The sequence below is a fragment of the Lotus japonicus genome, chromosome 4 (assembly GCF_012489685.1).
Source record: "Lotus japonicus ecotype B-129 chromosome 4, LjGifu_v1.2".
Lineage (NCBI taxonomy): Eukaryota > Viridiplantae > Streptophyta > Magnoliopsida > Fabales > Fabaceae > Lotus > Lotus japonicus.
This window is the reverse complement of record NC_080044.1, coordinates 49,789,807-49,810,861: the sequence shown is the minus strand read 5'-3', so window position 1 is coordinate 49,810,861 and position 21,055 is coordinate 49,789,807. Positions and strand designations below refer to the sequence as shown.

At 42.0% G+C, this 21,055-nt stretch overlaps 1 long non-coding RNA gene across 1 annotated transcript; it reads right to left on the bottom strand.

The window, feature by feature from the left end:
• Positions 1 to 2,511: 2,511 nt before the first annotated feature.
• Positions 2,512 to 15,557, bottom strand: LOC130711989 (uncharacterized). Its single transcript, XR_009010844.1, has 2 exons — positions 15,007 to 15,557; positions 2,512 to 2,802 (listed from the first exon to the last, which is right to left on the bottom strand). It is a non-coding gene; the product is annotated as an uncharacterized LOC130711989 (long non-coding RNA).
• Between the last annotated feature and the right edge of the window lie 5,498 nt (positions 15,558 to 21,055).

Genomic DNA, 21,055 nt, shown 5'->3' with positions numbered 1-21,055 from the left:
GGATTTCATCCAGGATGGATAACGGGAATGGTCCATCCATAGTGAAGAACGGGAATGCTTCACTTGTGGCGAACGGGAACGCGTCACAAATCCGGATTCATATTGTGCATTTCACGCATACATTCATGCTGACTGAGACTGTGTGATGTTTGTTTATTGAAGCAATGTTAGAGCCATAACATGCTAGGATTACTTATATGCTTATATAACAACTTATATGTATACCCTGTCACATGTTGAGTGTATATGTACTTATTGCTGTGAGTTGACCCTAGCGCCTTGGCTTTGTTTGTATGTTTGTGTTTGGGCGGTCGGCCTGCTGCCAGATGTCGATGGCCGACTGGTTCTCGGTGGTCTCTCCCTCGGGGGGGGGGGGGATCAGATATGAGCTGCAGGATCGGGATGCCCCACCGCTTGGGTGATCGATGTTGCTGGTCACCGGGCGACGTATCGGGGAAGGGTCATGGAGGACCGGACTGACGAGCGTGGATGTCTGACGAAAGGAGTTCTATGGCGCATGGAGTTGAGCTTCAACTTGCCGACTTCAGATCGTTGTGGGTTTGGCACAGGGAGGTTAGGTTTGGGCAGGCGTCATGCTTTGAGTAGAGCTCTGATTCATTTTGCTTTTGGGATCGGGTAGGTTTCCGACGCATGACTTTTCGTGTGGTTCTCTTACTGAGGGATCACAGTGAGTCAGTTGGACCATAGGGGTCTTTGCTTAGGCCATATTGAGGCCGACTTTCTCCTAGTGGTTTGTAATTATAATTTTCTCACTTACACTTCTGGGTCTGTATATATTTGCCTACGGGCACACTGCTTTGGAGTCACTGCGAGTGCGCGTGACATGGAGTGCAGCTGAGGCTGTACATGTATATATGTTGTATATCGGTTAGTTTAGTAGTTGGGTTTTGTCTTTACTTCCTTATCGTTTTGATTTAAAGGAAAGAAAACGAAAAAAATTATTACCTGTTTTCCGCGTAAAGTTTATTTTTGGTTACTAAAGTGACACCTGGAATTCGGGGTGTTACATTGTGGTATCAGAGCTTAGTCGAGTCTTTTGGGAGCCTTTGGGGAATAGGTCTTCTGTGCTAGGTTGTGTGACTCTGCAAAGAGTGAAAATTGATTGTCTGCAGAGCGATTTTCGCTCTAATTGTTTGCGTTACTACTTAATCGGATTGAGTGGTTTGTCTAGTGCTACCGTATGGCAAGTACTAATCGGACGTTTGATGAGATATAGGATGGTGGACCTTAACCGGATGGCGGGGGCAATAGCTACACTGATCGAGGCAATGATGAACCAGGCTGCGGAAGACGCTTATATGCGCGCTGAAGAGGCTGCACGTGAGCATCACCAACGATTGATGGCGACGGCGATGTATCAACAAAGAGGAATGAACCGAACAGGAGTTGGGGGACCAATAAGGTCAGGATCTCAAGGCTACAACAGAAGGGAGAGCTACCATCAGTGGGGACCGTATCAGCGTTTCAAGGGAAGAGATCTTATCTCAAGAGTCTACAAACCAACGACTGCTGATACTGGAGGGGAGCCAGTTGGTGACAAAGGTGTGACATGTACTCGTTGTGGAAAGTTTGGGCATTTTGCTAACAAGTGCTCAGTGACTGGATGGAGATGCTTCAAGTGTAACCGAGAGGGGCATCTAGCTGTGAACTGCAAGACACCCCAGGAGGAAACGTCTGATAGTAAGATGAAAGGGAATGATGCTACCGAAGGGACAGGAAACAAGACTTCGGGAAGAGCAGTGACGTGTTACAGGTGCAGGGAAGTAGGGCACTATGCTAGTAAGTGCAAGATCAAGGGAAAACTATGCTTTAATTGCAACCAACCGGGACATTTCTCCAGAGATTGTAAGGCACTCAAGGGCGAATCATCAAGGAATGTTGGGAAAGGGAAACAACTTGCTACAGAGGAAAGGATTCATATCAAGGAAGGAGCAAGAGTTGAGGAGTCGAACGAGGAAGAACGTGGGAACGATGGTAATATTTTAACTGTTCTCGTATTCTAGAATAACTTACTCTTTTATATTCAAGCGAGTGTGACGTGCCTAACTTGTATTTACTACTTAGACTATGATCCTATGATTATTATCCCTAGTAGGACCTTATTTGAAGTTGCTCGTGATTTAACTATAGAGGTTACACGAGATCTAGAATAGCAAGCGGAGCTAGGGAGTTGTTTTACCGAGGCGTCGATAAGGAAGCTAGGATCTCAGGGGAATTCCTTATGGGTACGATACGTAGGATTTTAGGGCGTTTAGTTTTGAAGCGGATTCGATGGAGGATCTTTCGGCAAAAGGATTCATTCGACCAAGTGTATCACCGTGGGGAGCGCCAATGTTGTAACGCCCCGATTTCTCGAGTGTTACACAGTAACTAATTAACCAATTTTCGTAAAGAGTTTTCGTCGATTCACTTATTAATCTTCAATTAATGACAAACCTTTCATTTTACAAAAACTCTTGAAACATAACCTTTCCAAAAAACACGCGGAAGTAACCAACTTCGTAAAACTTTTTAAATAACCAACTGTAAAGAGTACGAAACAAAGGCCTGAATGAAAATAAAGATTACATCAAAACTTGTTCATTCGAATTTAAGCAATAAAATTGTTCGATACCAACACTTCGGAAACTCTCAACCCCAACAGAAAACAAAAGACTCTCAACCCAAACCCTATTCCTTAGCCTCTTCCTCTTCCTCTAAAGTGTAGTCGTCCTCCAGTATTGGCACGTCACGTAGCATCAACTCCCAAGAATGAGTCATCGCCATTATCTTCACGACCATCTACCCCCCCCCCAAACAAACACATAGCAAACAAGCAGGGTCAGGTCCAACAAAAGAATGATAATGACAAAATCAACAACAACATATATAATATAAGTACATTATATGTCTTTTATGGGAAAGAGTCAGTTACTAACGGAATCTCACTTCACACAACCCACCAAAACTTCCATGGCCATAATCACGATCATCCGCAGATGAACAAATCTCGGAGGGGACTCACCGTACAACCCTCAATCATGTGGGGGGACTCACCGTCCGCCAGACTCACCGTCCGTCCACAGAATCACAAGGCGACCGCAGTCAGCCAATCACGTGGGGACTCACCGTACAACCCACAAAACACCCTCGCGTGCAAGGTACCATCGTTCTCATGGTCCATAGTCCTCACCAGACCTATGTCCAATTATTCACATTTACTTGCAAGCGAGTTTATTACACTTTTCTCTTTGTTAAGTCTCTAAAATCAATCCTAGAGTCTTATCATACTCTTTATACAACAACCTTCACAACACAACATTCACGGGTTACAAGGGAATTACGGCTAGGTGAGCGACCCTTGAACCATTAACTCAGAAAATAAATATAATCCACGTAAAGGAACGCAAGAATGTAACACCCCGATTTCCAGGTGTCACTTTAGTAACCAAAAATAATCTTTACGCGGAAAACAGGTAATTTTTTTTTTCCCTTTCCTCTGTAGCAAGTTGTTTTCCTTTCCCAACATTCCCTGATGATTCGCCCCTGAGTGCCTTGCAATCTTGGGAGAAATGTCCCGGTTGGTTGCAATTGAAGCATAGACTTTCTTTGGTCTTGCAGTTCACAGCTAGATGCCCCTCTCGGTTACACTTGAAGCATCTCCGTCCAATCACTGAGCATTTGTTAGCAAAATGCCCAAACTTTCTGCAACGAGTACATGTCACTCCTTTGTCACCAACTGGCTTCCCCCCCAGTATCAGCAGTCGTCGGTTTGTACTCTCTTGAGATAAGATTTCTTCCCTCGGAACGCTGATATGGTCCCCACTTATGGTAACTCTTCCTTCCGTTGTAGCCTTGGGAACCTGACCTCATTGGTCCCCCAGCTCCAATTCGGTTCATTCCTCTTTATTGATACATTGCTGTCGCCATCAGTCGTTGATGATGCTCACGTGTAGCCTCCGCCATCCGGTTAAGATCCACCATCCTATATCCCATCGAACGTCCGATTAGTACTAACCATACGGTAGCACTAGACAAACCACTCAATCCGATTGAGTAGTAACGCAAGCAATTAGAGCAAAAATCGCTCTGCAGACAATCAATTTTCACTCTTTGCAGAGTCACACAACCTAGCACAGAAGACCTATTCCCCAAAGACTCCCAAAAGACTCGACTAAGCTCTGATACCACAATGTAACACCCCGATTTCCAGGTGTCACTTTAGTAACCAAAAATAATCTTTACGCGGAAAACAGGTAATTTTTTTTTTCCGTTTTCTTTCCTTTAAATCAAAACGATAAGGAAGTAAAGACAAAACCCAACTACTAAACTAACCAACATACATCAAATATAAACATGTACAGCCTCAGCTGCACTCCCACGTCACGCGCACTCGCAGTGACTCCAAAGCAGTGTGCCCGTAGGCAAATAGTTACAGATCCAGATGTGTGAGTGAGAAAATCATAATTACAAACCACTAGGAGGAAGTCGGCCTCAAAATGGCCTAAGCAAAGACCCCTATGGTCCGACTGACTCACTGTGATCCCTCAGTAAGAGAACCACACAAAAGCCATGCGTCGGGAACCTACCCTGTCCCAAAATATGAATGACGAATCAGAGCTATTACAGTAACAACTAACTCAAAAGGCTCTAACCACCCATAACCCACACTACTATCATCGACCCTCCCTCGAACAGTCATGAAGTCCGGGTCCTCGTCGAAAGCTTCAGTAATAGTCGTTCCGCTCCGGGTCTTTCCCGCACAACGAATCATCACGAACCGGCTGACGGACGCCTGGCAGCAGGCCGACCGCCCAAGCACAAACATACAAACAAAGCCAAGGCGCTAGGGTCAACTTACAGAATACAATAGATATACAATCAACATGCGATAAAAGGGGTATATATATATATGTTGTATATATACATATAAGTTATGCACTGCTTACCCTAAGGTTTATACATAGCATGTTATCAAATCTCTTACACAATTCAGCCATAATAAGATGCATTGTGTGCCAGTGCAGAATATGCTGACACAAATCCGAATAACGTCACTCTGCTTGGCGACGGGACAGAACAACAACGTCACTCTGCTTGGCGACGGAACAAATCAACAACGTCACTCTGCTTGGCGACGGAACAAATCAACGACGTCACTCTGCTTGGCGACGGGACAAACCAACGGTATTGCCACTTATAGGCTGGGCACCTCGAGACGGTCGTAACACTGGCCTCGTGTTTAACCATTTCTGCTCGGGCGTCGCTTATCACCTTTGGCTATAGTCAAGACGGTACAAACTCTACATGGTTTGACCATTTCTGCTTGCTATGCCGAACATCAACAGGCACGATGCAACTCTACATGGATGATCGTTACCTCCTGTTGTGCCAGATATAGTCAGGACCGATTCAACTCTGCATGGCTGATCGTTACTTCCTGTTATACCGAAGTACTCTGCTTGGCACTTCATCGCGTATATGCACGTGTGCAATATGATTATCAAAACCAGAGTCAGTGTCGGTCAATACAACACGACTTGGAGTTAGTGTCGGTCAATACAACACAACTCCCACCACAAAACCCACAAACAAAACCCAGAGTCTGTGCCGGTCAATACAACACGACTCGAACAACACTACCAGGAATACTAGAGTACTCGGTGACTTTCAATCATCACCATAGCTCACCTCAGTGGCTTTCCCCAATTCCAAACTCTCCAAACCCACAACATAAGTCGACTTTTCCCCGCCTTTCGTAAATATTTTCCCCTTCAGTTCTCCTATGCTTAAACGTTAATAAAAATTGTTTCAATTCGATTTAGCCAAGTTATGAGTTTATTTCTCAAAGTCTAAGTTTCCCAAGTCTTTATTTTTCGAAAGCTCTATCATTCTAAGTTTCCAAAAATCAACCACCCAAAATACACTTCCCGGGGAAAGTCTAGGAATTCCAACGAATCCCAACAAATGGCTAAGTCTCAAACCCCATATTTGGACTTGCCTAGGGTTGTTCATCCAACCCGAGATATCAAAGATCACCAGATCAATGAACCTCCACTCCGAAGTTGCGTCGAAACGCTCAATTCAACACATCATCAATATCATAAGTTATGAAAAACAATCATAACAATAAATCATCATCATAAACAACATCAGATAAAGCATAAGTCGAATTTATCGACGCCTATCATGCAATCATAGCTAATATATATATAAGTTGCCCTAACCTCGAGCTGATCCAGCTTCGCAAATCAAATCTCCTTCACAGGAATGCCTTGAAACTTCCAAAGTTCCTTCAACTTGATACCTAGAAGTAGGGACGAACTGCACGGAGATTGGTCAAGTTTTCGCGAAAATCTCTCCTCCCCCAAGCTCCCCCAAACTCGCGGCCTTGTGTGGTGTTTTTGGAGATATTTTTGCTTTTTCGCCTATTTATAGGCGGGTGAAATCGCGGGAAAATGAAAATTTCGCGATTCCGATTTTTGCAGCACGATCACCGTGGAATTCTAAGAGAGATTCTAGCGTCAGAATTCCAGAACTCAAAACAAATATCTAGGATTTGGGAAATACGATATCGAAAAACTCAAAAGCGGTGTCGGTTAATCTGCCCCGAAAAACTACTTTTTGCTGTGATGCTCAGACGACAAAACTTCCAACAGAAGAAAGATTGGAAATGTCGAAACAAGTCTGACAACGCGGACGGAATCTTTGTTAGAAGTCCCGAATAGAAAAAGTCTTCATCCATTGCTCGAAAATAGGGTTTCGAAGCAAAGAAATTAGCGTCGGCGGACATCCGAAAAGTGAAACCTATCGTGCGTACAGTCCAGAGTTCCGAAATGAAACGCTGGTCGATGGAAAAATAAAAAGAATCTTTAAATTTTCCGAGAGTTCGAAATCTCACTCAAAACGTTGCTTTAAGAGCGAAATAGCCTATTCTGGACACGCTTGCCATAAGGCAGGTGTGCAGACGACTCGCACTAACTCCGAAAACAGCTACGCAACATTCCTCAAGCAATTCCTGAACTTTCTTCTTCATTAATCTTTCTCAAATGTCAAACTCCTGTCACGCTTACACTATTTCTACGTGTGAGTCGGAAACTTAACTTGTTCTGAAAATCCAGGTCTTACAATACTCCCCTCCAAAAAGAAAGTTTCGTCCTCGAAACTCAGAGCTCTGCAAAAAGTTCGGAATACAGTTCCTTGATCTTATCTTCCAATTCCCATGTAGTAGTGCCTGTGTCATTGTTCCTCAAAATCTTTACTTAAGCAATCTGCCTTCCCCTTAACTGTTTCACTCTTCTATCCCCACTGCTAACTATCGGCGTCTCAAAAGACAAAACATCATTCAACCTCATGTCGTCTGACTCGATTACTTGCGTCGGACCTCTGCTTGAAATGATACCGGTTGGCATTCCGTGCAGTCGCACAACCTTAGCCACTTACTTCTTTACTTTCGGTCGTCCGGAATTCTTCTTAAACTCAGTGCCTCTCTGTCATCTCAAAGTAGATACTCAACTTGTCCTCGTGATCTTCATCTACAGTCCATCACTTGTTCGTTCGATAACTCTTAGACGAAACATTGCGTTGGAATCTAATAGTCCATTAACGTCACATCCAACTTCGTAACTATCATCACTCGCACAATGAAATCAATCTCCTACTTAGTCACCATTCGAATTAAAAATCGACTTATGTCCTTATTTCTTGTCCTTCACTAATCTTATCCCCTTCAACATCACGTTACCAACAACTTATAAGATAATCCTCTTCTTAATATCTAACAATCCATTATTATCGTCTTCTTCCTTAGAACTTCCCTCACTCAAACCTATTTACACTTACTGAAATCCCTAACACTTCGCATAAATCGAGACTTATCCTCTAGTAGATTACATCATAACTATACCTCAAGGGACTTAACTAGCCATCTTATCATCCGATCCTTCAACATTCTGAGATTTAACTCTATCGTAACCGCTAACACCACTAAATCTCGTATGTGTACATGAATCTCAGCTCACTAGGTCAACCTTAGCCCTAGGATTCTCATTCAACCTTAGTAAAATTCACTTGTTAACCGTAATATGCATCATCAAAATCCATAACAAAGTTTCATCCACTCTTAAGCTCTAAGAAACTTGTCCAAACATAACAACTTCAAGTATTCATCTTAACACCAACACCCTCCTTTTGGGACTCAACCACCATCTCGTCAATCAACTTCTTAATCTCCCAATCAAATTCTGACAAACTTTGAGTCCTTCACACCTTAGACAGACATTCATAGATTTAAAACCTAAACCTTCTCCAAGTTTGGTCCTCTAATGTCCTTTAATCCTTCAATACTTCTTAAATGAATATCCGTTTCTTAAAAACTATAACTCCTTCACTTACCCAAACGACCTGACCAGTGTCGTCATGCTTTCACATCCACAACTTATTATGCTAACATCATTCAAATCATATCACATGGCTCATTATGTCTGCAACCTCATGATCAACATCAATCGATCACCAACTTATAACCAACCTTATGACCCTACACAACCCAAGATTCATTTACTTCAAGATCACTCTTATATTATACCTCAATGGTCTTAACCCGAAACCCACCTTCAGGTCTTCAATCTTCTAAGATTCAACTCCTATTGTCACACCTACAACCATAAGATCTCCTATTCGTACGCGATTCTCGGCTCTCAAGATTCAATCTTAACCCTAAGATTTCAATCCAACTTAGTATATCTCACTTAGTAATCTCAGCATATTTCTTTGGAATCCATATCAACAACCTCAAGTATTCAACTTATGCTAAAACTTTCTTTCTCCAACTTAATCATTAATTCAACACTTTTCAAGCGAAAATTCATCTCTTAAGACTATAATGTCTCCACATATTAATCCAACGCTTAGCAAAACTTATTCCTCGAACTCGACTATAACAATCTAGTTCAGAGTTAATTCTTCTCAATCTCGCTACCATCAAGGTATCATCTAAAACATGATTAAATCCAACTTATTTAGTCTCTAACAACTCCCCTCAGCAATCACATAACCTATGACTTCATAACTTCCGAGAAACTACTTAATACTTTTCCGGCATTAAACCTCTTGACTTAGTCTACCTCTACTTGGAGTAATCACACGAACTAACCAATCAATGTCTATACGACACTCATCGACTTCCACAACTTAATCTTTTACAATCAAATGCTTAACACGAACTTTCCTCCCAAATCCGACTAATCCTCATTCAATTCAAATTCATCTTACCCGTCCTTCTATCAAAGTCCATAACCAGTTGTGATTCCGAATATCACCCCCTCAATAGTAGGTTGATCAGGCCTAATACATCGAAGGTGGAAATTTAGAAAAACCCACTGGAACAGTCAATGAGTTCCTATCCTCCAGTAGTCACAAATATCCTGATATCAAGTTCCTAACGATTCTGCTACGGAACCACACACCCTCAATCCATGTAAAAGATTAATCCTTCCTCGTCAATTGAGTCAAAGGTCCAACAATCTTGGCAAATCCCTCAATGAAGCGTCTATAATATCCAGCTAAATCCACAGAACTTCTGATCTCTGTCACCATCTTCGGTTGCTCCCAAGCCAAAACAGTCTCCACTTTCGCCGGATCCACAGCTATGCCCTCCTTCGAGATAGCATGGCCTAAGAAATTGACTTCCTCCAGCCAGAATTCACACTTGGAAGGGTTCTCATACAGCTTTTTCTCTCTCAACAATTGTAAAACTTGGCGCAAATGTCCTTCATGTTTATTCGCGTCCTTCGAATAGACCAATATGTCCTCAATAAACACCACCACACGCCGATCTAAGAACTCCTGAAAGATGCGGTTCATGTAATCCATGAAAACAGCAGGTACATTCGTCACTCCAAACGGCATCACTAGGTACTCGTAGTGTCCTTAACGTGTCCTGAAAGCAGTCTTCGGTATATCCTCAATCTTCACTCTGATCCGACGATAGCCTGACCTCAAATCTATCTTGGAAAATACGGTAGCCCCTCGTAGTTGGTCCATCAAATCATCTATCCTCGGCAACGGGTATCTGTTCTTGATCGTCGCCTTGTTCAATTGTCGATAATCCACCCACGATCTCGACCTTCCGTCCTTCTTCTTGACTAACAACACTGGCGCTCCCCACGGTGAAACACTCGGTCGAATGAATCCCTTTTGCCGAAAGATCCTCTAACGACTCCGCTTCAAAACTAAACGCCCTAAAATCCTACGATTCGTACCCATAAGGAATTTCCCTGAGATCCTAGCTTCCTTATCAACGCCTCGGTAAAACAACTCCCTAGCTCCGCGTGCTATTCTAGATCTCGTGTAACCTCTATAGTTAAATCACGAGCAACTTCGAATAAGGTCCTACTAGGGATAATAATCATAGGATCATAGTCTAAGTAGTAAATACAAGTTAGGCGCGTCACACTCGCTTGAATATAAAAGAGTAAGTTATTCTAGAATACGAGAACAGTTAAAATATTACCATCGTTCCCACGTTCTTCCTCGTTCGACTCCTCAACTCTTGCTCCTCCCTTGATATGAATCCTTTCCTCTGTAGCAAGTTGTTTTCCTTTCCCAACATTCCCTGATGATTCGCCCCTGAGTGCCTTGCAATCTTGGGAGAAATGTCCCGGTTGGTTGCAATTGAAGCATAGACTTTCTTTGGTCTTGCAGTTCACAGCTAGATGCCCCTCTCGGTTACACTTGAAGCATCTCCGTCCAATCACTGAGCATTTGTTAGCAAAATGCCCAAACTTTCTGCAACGAGTACATGTCACTCCTTTGTCACCAACTGGCTTCCCCCCCAGTATCAGCAGTCGTCGGTTTGTACTCTCTTGAGATAAGATTTCTTCCCTCGGAACGCTGATATGGTCCCCACTTATGGTAACTCTTCCTTCCGTTGTAGCCTTGGGAACCTGACCTCATTGGTCCCCCAGCTCCAATTCGGTTCATTCCTCTTTATTGATACATTGCTGTCGCCATCAGTCGTTGATGATGCTCACGTGTAGCCTCCGCCATCCGGTTAAGATCCACCATCCTATATCCCATCGAACGTCCGATTAGTACTAACCATACGGTAGCACTAGACAAACCACTCAATCCGATTGAGTAGTAACGCAAGCAATTAGAGCGAAAATCGCTCTGCAGACAATCAATTTTCACTCTTTGCAGAGTCACACAACCTAGCACAGAAGACCTATTCCCCAAAGACTCCCAAAAGACTCGACTAAGCTCTGATACCACAATGTAACACCCCGATTTCCAGGTGTCACTTTAGTAACCAAAAATAATCTTTACGCGGAAAACAGGTAATTTTTTTTTTCCGTTTTCTTTCCTTTAAATCAAAACGATAAGGAAGTAAAGACAAAACCCAACTACTAAACTAACCAACATACATCAAATATAAACATGTACAGCCTCAGCTGCACTCCCACGTCACGCGCACTCGCAGTGACTCCAAAGCAGTGTGCCCGTAGGCAAATAGTTACAGATCCAGATGTGTGAGTGAGAAAATCATAATTACAAACCACTAGGAGGAAGTCGGCCTCAAAATGGCCTAAGCAAAGACCCCTATGGTCCGACTGACTCACTGTGATCCCTCAGTAAGAGAACCACACAAAAGCCATGCGTCGGGAACCTACCCTGTCCCAAAATATGAATGACGAATCAGAGCTATTACAGTAACAACTAACTCAAAAGGCTCTAACCACCCATAACCCACACTACTATCATCGACCCTCCCTCGAACAGTCATGAAGTCCGGGTCCTCGTCGAAAGCTTCAGTAATAGTCGTTCCGCTCCGGGTCTTTCCCGCACAACGAATCATCACGAACCGGCTGACGGACGCCTGGCAGCAGGCCGACCGCCCAAGCACAAACATACAAACAAAGCCAAGGCGCTAGGGTCAACTTACAGAATACAATAGATATACAATCAACATGCGATAAAAGGGGTATATATATATATGTTGTATATATACATATAAGTTATGCACTGCTTACCCTAAGGTTTATACATAGCATGTTATCAAATCTCTTACACAATTCAGCCATAATAAGATGCATTGTGTGCCAGTGCAGAATATGCTGACACAAATCCGAATAACGTCACTCTGCTTGGCGACGGGACAGAACAACAACGTCACTCTGCTTGGCGACGGAACAAATCAACAACGTCACTCTGCTTGGCGACGGAACAAATCAACGACGTCACTCTGCTTGGCGACGGGACAAACCAACGGTATTGCCACTTATAGGCTGGGCACCTCGAGACGGTCGTAACACTGGCCTCGTGTTTAACCATTTCTGCTCGGGCGTCGCTTATCACCTTTGGCTATAGTCAAGACGGTACAAACTCTACATGGTTTGACCATTTCTGCTTGCTATGCCGAACATCAACAGGCACGATGCAACTCTACATGGATGATCGTTACCTCCTGTTGTGCCAGATATAGTCAGGACCGATTCAACTCTGCATGGCTGATCGTTACTTCCTGTTATACCGAAGTACTCTGCTTGGCACTTCATCGCGTATATGCACGTGTGCAATATGATTATCAAAACCAGAGTCAGTGTCGGTCAATACAACACGACTTGGAGTTAGTGTCGGTCAATACAACACAACTCCCACCACAAAACCCACAAACAAAACCCAGAGTCTGTGCCGGTCAATACAACACGACTCGAACAACACTACCAGGAATACTAGAGTACTCGGTGACTTTCAATCATCACCATAGCTCACCTCAGTGGCTTTCCCCAATTCCAAACTCTCCAAACCCACAACATAAGTCGACTTTTCCCCGCCTTTCGTAAATATTTTCCCCTTCAGTTCTCCTATGCTTAAACGTTAATAAAAATTGTTTCAATTCGATTTAGCCAAGTTATGAGTTTATTTCTCAAAGTCTAAGTTTCCCAAGTCTTTATTTTTCGAAAGCTCTATCATTCTAAGTTTCCAAAAATCAACCACCCAAAATACACTTCCCGGGGAAAGTCTAGGAATTCCAACGAATCCCAACAAATGGCTAAGTCTCAAACCCCATATTTGGACTTGCCTAGGGTTGTTCATCCAACCCGAGATATCAAAGATCACCAGATCAATGAACCTCCACTCCGAAGTTGCGTCGAAACGCTCAATTCAACACATCATCAATATCATAAGTTATGAAAAACAATCATAACAATAAATCATCATCATAAACAACATCAGATAAAGCATAAGTCGAATTTATCGACGCCTATCATGCAATCATAGCTAATATATATATAAGTTGCCCTAACCTCGAGCTGATCCAGCTTCGCAAATCAAATCTCCTTCACAGGAATGCCTTGAAACTTCCAAAGTTCCTTCAACTTGATACCTAGAAGTAGGGACGAACTGCACGGAGATTGGTCAAGTTTTCGCGAAAATCTCTCCTCCCCCAAGCTCCCCCAAACTCGCGGCCTTGTGTGGTGTTTTTGGAGATATTTTTGCTTTTTCGCCTATTTATAGGCGGGTGAAATCGCGGGAAAATGAAAATTTCGCGATTCCGATTTTTGCAGCACGATCACCGTGGAATTCTAAGAGAGATTCTAGCGTCAGAATTCCAGAACTCAAAACAAATATCTAGGATTTGGGAAATACGATATCGAAAAACTCAAAAGCGGTGTCGGTTAATCTGCCCCGAAAAACTACTTTTTGCTGTGATGCTCAGACGACAAAACTTCCAACAGAAGAAAGATTGGAAATGTCGAAACAAGTCTGACAACGCGGACGGAATCTTTGTTAGAAGTCCCGAATAGAAAAAGTCTTCATCCATTGCTCGAAAATAGGGTTTCGAAGCAAAGAAATTAGCGTCGGCGGACATCCGAAAAGTGAAACCTATCGTGCGTACAGTCCAGAGTTCCGAAATGAAACGCTGGTCGATGGAAAAATAAAAAGAATCTTTAAATTTTCCGAGAGTTCGAAATCTCACTCAAAACGTTGCTTTAAGAGCGAAATAGCCTATTCTGGACACGCTTGCCATAAGGCAGGTGTGCAGACGACTCGCACTAACTCCGAAAACAGCTACGCAACATTCCTCAAGCAATTCCTGAACTTTCTTCTTCATTAATCTTTCTCAAATGTCAAACTCCTGTCACGCTTACACTATTTCTACGTGTGAGTCGGAAACTTAACTTGTTCTGAAAATCCAGGTCTTACAAAGAACATTCACTCATGCATAATATATCATCGCAACTTCAACATATTGACAGCAGAAACAACTTTCACAAAAATAGAGCCACAGAATGCATCTTTCAACCAAAAATCACGTATGATACCTTTCTAGAAAGCTATTTTAAATATCTACAACTCTCTAGTTACACACTTGTTCATTTGAGTCCCAGAATTAGGTGATATTAGGCCTTAAAGCTAACTGTCCGGAACAGGAAGACAGCAGGTGTGACAGTTACTAAACACGACCCCCAGATCACATTACTAAACCAAAAATTATGATTTTTATATGTCTGGAAAGATATTTCGAAAATCTACAACTTTCATTTTAATCACTTTTTCATTTGATGACCATAAACAGGTAAAAAGGGGCTCTGAAGTCCGCTGTCCAGTACAGGAAACTGGCAGCGAAACTCCCATGGCTCTATGGTTTTCAAAAATAATTTTCCTTCCTTCCCCTTTGATCATGGCAATCTTGGTACAGCCCCAACAACCCAAATATCTACTCAAAATTTCAGAACCAAACATTTAGCAAGGATCATGTTATAACAAGTGTAAAATAGCACAAAACTTAACAAATACCATGGCAACTCGCATAAAATCATAGATTCAGATCATAAACAACGTTTGAGGATCATATTCATGGCTTTTCAAGAGAAAAATTCCAGCAAGCAAGCATGTACAGGAAATCATGCAAAAACAGTCCAAAACTCAAGTTGTTTCTCAAGGCAATTCATGGCATATTCCCTAAAGAACCTACCCATTCCTAGAACCAGCCCTTACCTTGGGTTCTTGGTCTGAAAAAGAGAAAAGATGTAGGTTCAGAACTCAGTTGCTTGCTGTCCACGTCCCTCTTCTCCTCCTCCACGCGAATCCTCTCCCTCTCGCAAGGCTCTCTCACTCGCGCGGCGTCACGGGTTGCGGTGGTGGTTTGGTCGGCGGCGGCTAAGGGTTCAAGGGGTGGTTCTCTCACTCTTTTCTCTTCTGTTTTCTTTACGTAAGGAGTGCAAGGGTTTCTGTTTCAGAACTGAAAGGAAAAGAAATTTTTCCCCCCTTCAGAACCCTAATACAACCGCGGGCTCCCCCTCATCATGGGTTTGGGTTTCTTTTCTTTTCTCTTGAGCCCGCTCCAAGTCAAACCCTTGACCCAATAACTTAATCAGACCTGAATCTAATTAAAAACTTAAGCCCTCTTAAGTAATTTCATAATCCAATTCGGAATTAGAAGGAAACAAACTAATTTACTCGCTGGTACTGTACAGCCTTAACGACAGTCACTAAAACGCAAATATCTTAAGCTACAGAGGTCGGATTGACGCGAAATCACTTGGAGAATTTTCCAGACTTAAAGGGCTACAACTCTCATGAAGGAAGTTTTCCCAAATGAAGTCGTTAAGACCCTCTAAAAATTCGCACAAGTTGACAGTTCTAATCTGCCAGTTATCAAACATTAGCTAAAACCTCAATTTTATTCAAACTTTCATAAAATTGTTCCAAATTGAACTTAGGGCCTTACAAATGTTGTTAGTCAAGAAGAAGGACGGAAGGTCGAGATCGTGGGTGGATTATCGACAATTGAACAAGGCGACGATCAAGAACAGATACCCGTTGTCGAGGATAGATGATTTGATGGACCAACTACGAGGGGCTACCGTATTTTCCAAGATAGATTTGAGGTCAGGCTATCGTCGGATCAGAGTGAAGATTGAGGATATACCGAAGACTGCTTTCAGGACACGTTAAGGACACTACGAGTACCTAGTGATGCCGTTTGGAGTGACAAATGCACCTGCTGTTTTCATGGATTACATGAACCGCATCTTTCATGAGTTCTTAGATCGGTTTGTGGTGGTGTTTATTGATGACATATTGATCTATTCGAAGGACGCAAAGGAACATGAAGGACATTTGCGACAAGTTTTACAAGTATTGAGAGAGAAGAAGCTGTATGCGAACCCTTCCAAGTGTGAATTCTGGCTGGAGGAAGTCAATTTCTTAGGCCATGCTATCTCGAAGGAAGGCATAGCTGTGGATCCGGCGAAAGTGGAGACTGTTTTGGCTTGGGAGCAACCGAAGATGGTGACAGAGATCAGAAGTTTTGTGGATTTAGCTGGATATTATAGACGCTTCATTGAGGGATTTGCCAAGATTGTTGGACCTTTGGCTCAACTGACGAGGAAAGATTAACCTTTTACATGGATTGAGGGTGTGTGGTTCCGTAGCAGAATCGTTAGGAACTTGATATCAGGATATTTGTGGTTACTGGATGTTAGGAACTCATTGTCTGTTCCAGTGGGTTTTTCTAAATTTCCACCTTCGATGTATTAGGCCTGATCAACCTAATATTGAGGGGGTGATATTCGGAATCACAGCTGGTTATGGACTTTGATAGAAGGACGGGTAAGATGAATTTGAATTGATTGAGGATTAGTCGGATTTGGGAGGAAAGTTCGTGTTAAGCATTTGATTGTAAAAGATTAAGATTTGAATCTGTGGAAGTCGATGAGTGTCGTATAGACATTGATTGGTTAGTTCGTGTGATTACTCCAAGTAGAGGTAGACCAAGTCAAGAGATTTAGTGCTGGAAAAGTATTAAGTAGTTTCTCGGAAGTTATGAAGTCATAGGTTATGTGATTGCTGAGGGGAGTTGTTAGAGACTAAATAAGTTGGATTTAATCAGGTTTTAGATGATAGCTTGATGGTAGCGAGATTGAGAAGAATTAGCTCTGAACTAGATTGTTATAGTCGAGTTCGAGGAATAAGTTTTGCTAAGCGTTTGATTAATATGTGGAGACATTATAGTCTTAAGAGATGAATTTTCGCTTGAAAAGTGTTGAATTAATGATTAAGTTGGAGAAAGAAAGTTTTAGCATAAGTTGAATACTTGAGGTTGTTGATATGGATTCCAAAGAAATATGCTGAGATTACTAAGTGAGATATACTAAGTTGGATTGAAATCTTAGGGTTAAGATTGAATCTTGAGAGCCGAGAATCACGTACGAGTAGGAGATCTTATGGTTGTAGGTGTGACAATAGGAGTTGAATCTTAGAAGATTGAAGACCTGAAGGTGAGTTTCGGGTTAAGACCATTGAGGTGTAGTATAAGAGAGATCTTGAAGTAAAGGAATTCTGGGTTGTGTGGAGTGTTAAGGTCGGTGATCGATTGATGTTGATTATGAGATTGCGGACATAATGACCATGTGATAAGATTTGAATGATGTTAGCATAATAGGTTATGATTATGGATAGCAGGACCAAGTGGTGAGTGTGGAAGCATGACGACACTTATCAGGTCGTTTGGGTAAGTGAAGGAGTTATAGTTTTTAAGAAACGGATATTCATTTAAGAAGTATTGAAGGATTAAAGGTCATTAGAGGACCAAACTTGGTGAAGGTTTAGGTTTTAAATCTATGAATGGTTGTCTAAGGTGTGTAAGACTCGAAGTTTGTAAGAATTTGATTGAGAGATTAAGAAGTTGATTGATGAGATGGTGATTGAGTCACAAAAAGGAAGGTGTTAGTATTAAGATGAATACCTGAGGTTGTCATATTTTGACAAGTTTCTTAGAGCCTAAGAGTGAATGAAACTTTGTTATGGATTTTGATGGTGCATATTACGGGTAACAAGTGAATTTTACTAAAGTTGAATGAGAATCCTAGGGCTAAGGTTGACCTAGTGAGCTGAGATTCCTGTACACATAAGAGATTTGGTGGTGTTAGCGGTTACGATAACAGTTAAATCTCAGAATGTTGAAGGATCGGATGATGAAATGGCTAGTTAAGTCCCTTGAGGTATAGTTATGATTTAATCTCCTAGAGGATAAGTCTCGATTTGCGCGAAGTGTTAGGGATTTCAGTAAATGTAAATAGGTTTGAGTGAGGGAAGTTTTGAGGAAGAAGACGGTAATAATGGATTGTTGGATATTAAGAGGAGGATTATCTTATAAGTTGTTGATAAATTGATGTTGAAGGGGATAAGATTAGTGAAGGACAAGAAATAAGGACATAAGTTGAGTTTTAATTCGAATAGTGACTAAGTAGAAGTTTGATTTCTTGGTGTGTGTAAAGATAGTTACGAAGTTGGAGGAGTTTTAATGGACTAGCGGTTTCCACGGGGGAGGATTCGTCTAGGAGTTATCGAACGAACAAGTGGGGTTTTGGACTGTAGATGAAGATCACGAGGACGAGTTGAGTATTTACCTTAAGATGACAGAGAGGCACCGAGTTTAAGAAGAATTCCGGATGACCGAAAGTAAAGAAGTAAGTGGCTAAGGTTGTGCGACTGCACGGAGTGCCAACCGGTATCATTTCAAGCAGAGGTCCGACGCAAGTAATCGAGTCTGACGACATGAGGTTGAATGATGTTTTGTCTTTTGAGACGCCGACAGTTAGCAGTGGGGATAGAAGAGTGAAACAGTTAAGGGGAAAGCAGATTGCTTAAGTAAAGATTATGAGGAACAATGACACAGGCACTACTACATGAGAATTGGAAGATAAGATCGAGGAACTGTATTCCGGACTTTTCGCAGAACTCTGAGTTTCGAGGACGAAACTTTCTTTTTGGAGGGGAGTATTGTAAGACCTGGATTTTCAGAACAAGTTAAGTTTCCGACTCACACGTAGAATCAGTGTAAGCGTGACAGGAGTTTGACATTTGAGAAAGATTAATGAAGAAGAAAGCTCAGGAATTGCTTGAGGAATGTTGCGTAGTTGTTTTCGGAGTTAGTGCGAGTCGTCTGCACACCTGCCTTATGGCGAGCGTGTCCAGAATAGGCTATTTCGCTCTTAAAGCAACGTTTTGAGTGAGATTTAGAACTCTCGGAATATTTAAAGATTCTCTTTATTTTTCCATCGACCAGCGTTTCATTTCGGAACTCTGGACTGTACGCACGATAGGTTTCACTTTCCGGAAGCTCGACGACTCTAATTTCTTTGCTTCGAAACCCTAGTTTTGAGCGAAGGATGAAGACTTTTTCTATTCGGGACTTCTAACGAAGATTCCGTCCGCATTGCCAGACTTGTTTCGACATTTCCAATCTTTCTTCTGTTGGAAGTTTTGTCGTCTGAGCATCACAGCAAAAAGTAGTTTTTCGGGACAGACTAACTTACACCGCTTTTGGCGTTTTGGATATCGTTTTTCCCAAATCTTAGATAATTGTTTTGAGTTCTGGAATTCCGACGCCAGAATCTCTCTTAGAATTCCTCGGTGATCGTGCTGCAAAAATCAGAATCGCGAAATTTTCATTTTCCCGCGATTTCGCCTGCCTATAAATAGCTCAAAAAGCAAAAATTCCTTCATTTTCTTCCTATTGTGGCCGAATTTCGTGGAGAGCAAGGGGGGAGGAGATTTTCGCGAAACCTTGACCAATCTTCGTGCAGTTCGTCCCTACTTCTAGGTATCGAGGTAACTAACACGATTCCTACCTCTGATTGTTGTTTCTGTTGCGTTTCTGAAGTCGTTTCTGTGCTCACAATTTTGAGCTTTTTCTAAAATTGTCCGTTTTCTTCGATTTCTTGCTTGGGTTATGTTCTCTAGGTTCCCATGAGCCTAAAACCTCTGTCAGTAAACTGTGATTGTGATCCATTTGACAGGGATCTGAAAAACTGTTTCAAAACCCTTTTTGCTCACATTTCGAAACTTTATTGTCGAAAAGACTTAATCTGACTTCGTGCCTTTAGGATTTGTTGTCACGGATGTCATGAGGATCGTTGCTGTCAAATTTTTTTTCAGAATTGATAACTTTGAAGTTTTGAGCCTTTATTTTGGACCAAAATGCCCCTGGATAGTCATATTTCGACCCGATTGTCCGAAAATTGTTCCGACAGTTTCTTTGCCTTAGTTTTATCCTAAAACTACCTTGTGAATTGATTTGATCAAAGAAAATGAGCCGAAGCCCTTTTTCCTTTGAGGCCGTGGACTATTTCCTTTAGGGGGGAGTTTTTCGGTTTCGAAAACTTGTCTTTTCGTACCTTATTGTCCTATTCTGAAGCTTTAATGCTTTGTCTATCGTTTATGTATTGTTTTGCGATCGAACTAATCGATTTTGTTTGGATTCTGCTTTGTTTTTCTCCGAGGTTCAGTTGAGGGAACTTTGGAAGACTCAGAGCAATTGTTTGAGGAGAACTTTGTTTGCGAAGCTGGAACAGCTCGAGGTTAGGGCAACTTACATATATATTAGCTATGATTGCATGATAGGCATCGATAAATTCGACTTATGCTTTGCTATGATATTGATTATGATGATGGTTTATTGTTATGAATGTTTTCATAACTTATGATGTGATGTTGTGTTGAATTGAGCGTTTTGACGCGACTTCGGAGTGGAGATTCATTGATCTGGTGATCTTTGATATTTTGGGTTGGATGAGCAACCCTAGGCAAGTCCAAATGAGGGGTTTGAGACCTAGCCTGGTTGGTATTTGTTGGTTTACTTAGACTTTCCCCGGGAAACTTCTTTTGGGTGGTTGGTTTTCGGAAAACGTAGAAGGATTAGAATTTCGAAAACTAAAGACTTGGGAAACCTAGATTTTGAGAAATAAACTCATAACCTGACTAATCTGAATTGAAATCATTTTTATTAACGTTTAAGTATAGGAAAACTGAAGGGGAAAATATTTACGAAAGACGGGGAAAAGTCGACCTTTGTTGTGAGTTATTGGAATTGGGGAAAGCCACTAAGGTGAGCTATGGTGATGATTGAAAGTCACCGAGTACTTTACGTACTCTTGTTGATGGGGTTGTGTTGTATTGACCGACACTAATCCCTTGGGTTCTCTTGTTGTTGGAGCGGTGTTGTATTGACCGACACTTAGCGCTCTTGTTGTTTGGGCTG